The sequence below is a fragment of the Arachis ipaensis genome, chromosome B9, assembly GCF_059453495.1.
Source record: "Arachis ipaensis isolate K30076 ecotype BB chromosome B9, ASM5945349v1, whole genome shotgun sequence".
NCBI lineage: Eukaryota > Viridiplantae > Streptophyta > Magnoliopsida > Fabales > Fabaceae > Arachis > Arachis ipaensis.
The window spans coordinates 140,934,385-140,938,431 of NC_142444.1; positions in this window are offsets into that span (position 1 = coordinate 140,934,385).

A 4,047-nucleotide genomic window follows, 5' to 3' on the forward strand; every position below is an offset into this window, starting at 1 on the left:
TCAGAGTACTTATTGTTATTATCAATTATTTATTATTAAAAAATTAACTTTACTAAAATCTAATTCAATACAGTAAATAAATTAACTATGGTTATGAGCCAATTAGTATTGCTAGCTTTGACTTTTAAATTAAATAAATTTTTTTATCGTTCTAACTAAAGTTACAAAAATAAATACTATCTAAAAATTATTCAACTATATGAATTGATTAAATCAATTAGTTTTATAATTTGTTTATTATAATTAATTTGATTTAATAATTAAAAAAATTTAAAAATAATTTCACAAATATGACATGCTAGCTTCATTATTAAATACAAAAAATAATAATATATAATAGATCAAACCAACTATCGTTATAAAATATTACAAAATAATAATAATAATAATTTTAATATAATTAGGTTCAAAATATTTATTAACTAAAAAGCTAAATTTTCAACTTCTTGAATTTAAATTTATATATTTGGTGTAAATAGAGAATTATATTATATTGCCATAAAAATTATTTGTGTCATAAATCTATGCACAAAGTATATAAATATTAATATTAACATTTTTTTTTATGGTCATATTGAATATTGTTTATTGACTATGAGGTGTGAATAATTCTCACCTCAACAGTTGTATATAATAGACAATATAAATATAATATTATAACATGTTTATATATGATAAAATATAAGTTTTGCACATTTTCTTAAGTACATTAATAATAAGTTAAAAAAATAAAATATTCTCATTTTATTTAACATAAACTGTATTATTGTTAGATTGGTCTTAATTTTTTTTTTTTGAAAATTTAACTGTCGAGGATATATTTGATATAAATCGAAAACTTCTGAAACAAAATTAAAACAAAATAAAATTTATGGATATTTTTAAAACTTTTGCCAAACTCCAGGAATAAAAGAATCTTGGAGATGAGACTGTAAATGTTGCTGTCCCGGATTTGGTGGAGAGTGATTTGCATGCTGTTCATGTAGACTATGCACAACATGAGGATTTGGAAGGCTGGACTCAAGTGATTAGGAAAAGAAAGTATAAAATGGGTCAAAAGTCTTTTCCTAGCATCCATCAAGTCCAACCAAAAGTAAAGAAGACTCCTACCAAGGCTACCAATACTGGGACAAGGCCTAATCACCAACGTACAACACATGCTACTGGATCCAAAGTAAAATTAAGCAGGGGCATCAATATTGGAAAATCGGTTAGTGTGGCTTCTTCGGGGACCCGGCATAATGTTCATCATCAGCAGCAAGGTAAGACAACAAATGGCACTGTGCGAAAGCGTCCTCGCCCAAACTCTTTGCAGAATTCACCAGTAGATAAGGATGGAGCATCGACGGCGGGTATAGCGCAAGTTTCGACGGAAAAAATTGGGCTGCAACTTGAGAGTCCATTAAAGGCAGGATCATCGAAGACATGAACATCATGTTGAGTCTCAGGTTTGTTATTGGAGCTCCCTTTTTACTGTTTTTATGGATAGTTTCAATGTCATAGCCTGGAATGTGAGGGGTGCGTCTAACAAGATGGCCCGTGTGCATTGCAAAAATTTGGTGAGAATATATAAACCACCTTTCTTCTTTCTCTTTGAGACTCATACCATATTTAATAATTTGAAGAATTTTTTGGATAAGTTGGGTTTTCATTGTGTTGGTATCGAGGAAGCAGTAGGACACAGGGGTGGCATTTGGTTTCTATCTTCTATTGCTAATGCTTCTTGTGTGGTTATTGATTAAATTGACCAATGTATCACAGTGAAAGTGAGTGTGGATAACTTAGTTTGGCTTTGTAGTGCAGTATATGGGAGTCCTCAATTCAAAAAAAGAAGTATGCCTTGGGATCATTTGCGTTCTATTAATTCAGGCCATAATAGACCGTGGATGGCCGTTGGTGATTTTAATGAGATTGTGGCACCAGACGAGGGTACAGGTGCTTATTTTTCTTCTCACAGAACTAGTCTATTAGCTACTACTCTAGATGACTGTGAGCTCTTTGATCTTAAAGTGACTGGTAGGAGATATACTTGGTATAGAGCAGTTTAGGCTGGCAGGGACTTAGCTAAAAGGTTGGATAGAGCTCTAGTTAATGAGGCGTGGATGACAATATTTCCTGAGGATTATTCTGAAATTCTTAGCAAGCTTCATTCTTATCATTGTCCTATTTTAGTTCGTTGTCATGGTGGCCCCAGAGTGAAAGGTTCTCGTCCTTTTAGGTTTCAAGCTGCGTGGACAACACATCATTCTTATAAACATGTTATTAGTAAGGCTTGGAATCTAGAGTTTGGAGGCGTTACTGAAAGGCTTAAAATGGTTCAACAGGCTTCTTTGGACTTCAACTCAAAGATTTTTGGAAATATTTTTGTGCGAAAAAGTAAGCTGAAATATCATATTGATCAGATTCAACAGCGTTTGGAGGTTACCGATGTGTTATCTCTGAGAATTAAAGAAGCTGAACTGAGGGAAGATTACAATAGGCTTTTATTGCAAGATGAACTTTTTTGGTACCAGAAATCTAGAGAGCAGTGGGTCAAATATGGGGATAGAAACACTAAATTCTTTCATCTTCAGATTTTGGTGCGTAGAAACCATAATAGAGTACATGGATTATATGTTAGAGATGGGTCTTGGTCTACTGATCCAGATATTCTCCAGGAAGAAACCCTCTCTTTTTACAAGAATCTCTTTGGTACAACGGAAGAGGTTGAGGTTGATTGTTTAGGGGATGTTCCGATGCCCACTATAAGCACTAAGGCTTGTGCTAGGTTAATTGATCCTGTCTCTTTTGCAGAAGTTAAGTCAGCAGTATTCAGTATGAGCCATTTTAAGGCTCCTGATCCAGATGGCTTTTAAGCTTATTTTTTTTTAAAGAATATTGTGAGATAGTAGGCACTGAGATTTGGAATATTGTCCAAAGCGCTTTTTTGGGAGAGTACTTAAATCCTAGCATCATGAAAACTCTGATTGTGCTTATTCCTAAAATTGATAACCCTACCTTTATGAAGGATTTTAGGCCTATTAGCTTGTGTAATGTTGTTTATAAAATTATCACAAAAGTATTGACTAATCAACTTCGGCCTTTTCTTCCAGATATTGTTAGTCCTTTATAAAGAGGTTTTATTCTGGGTCATGGTACTCCTGATAATATTATTGTGGCCTAAGAAATTCTGAATTTCATGAAGCACACAAAATCCAAGAAAGGTACTCTTACTTTTAAAATTGATCTTGAAAAAGCTTATGATAGGATGGATTGGAGGTTTTTGGAGAGTACTCTCATTGCTTTTAGTTTTTCTATCATCATTGTTAATTTAATTATGAATTGTGTACGTGCATCATCTCTTTCTATTATGTGGAATGAGAATAGATTGGATAGTTTTGCTCTTAGAAGGGGACTTAGACAGGGCAATCCAATGTCTCCTTACTTATTTGTGCTTTGTATGGAAAGACTTGCTTGCTATATATCTCATAAGGTGGTCGACGGTGTGTGGAAACCAGTTTCTGTCACTAGGGGTGGCTCACAATTTTCTCATTTGATGTTTGCAGATGATCTCTTACTCTTCTGTCAGGCTACAAAGAGTCAGATCCAAATGGTCATGTATTCTCTTAACATTTTTTGCAAGGCATCTGGCATGAAAGTGAATCTTGAAAAGTCTAAAACTTTTTGTTCTAAAAATGTGACTGCTCGTAGAAGAGATATTTTTACTAGTGTTTCTTCAATACGTTTTGCTTTAGACTTAGGAAGATATCTTGGAGTTAACCTTAATCATTCCCGTGCCAGTAGGGCTTCTTTTCATTTAGTGATTGAAAAGGTGAGGGGAAGATTAGCTAATTGGAAAGGAAGGCTTCTAAATAAAGCAGGGAGACTTTGCCTGATCAATTCTGTTGCAGCATCCATTCCTGTCTATCATATGCAGGTATCTTTTTTTCCAAATTGGATTTGCGATAAATTGTTTTCTATGATGAGACAATTCCTTTGGAAGGGTCAAGTTGATGGTAGAGATCTTTCTCTTGTTAATTGGAGGACCGTGATCACTCCAAAGAAGTT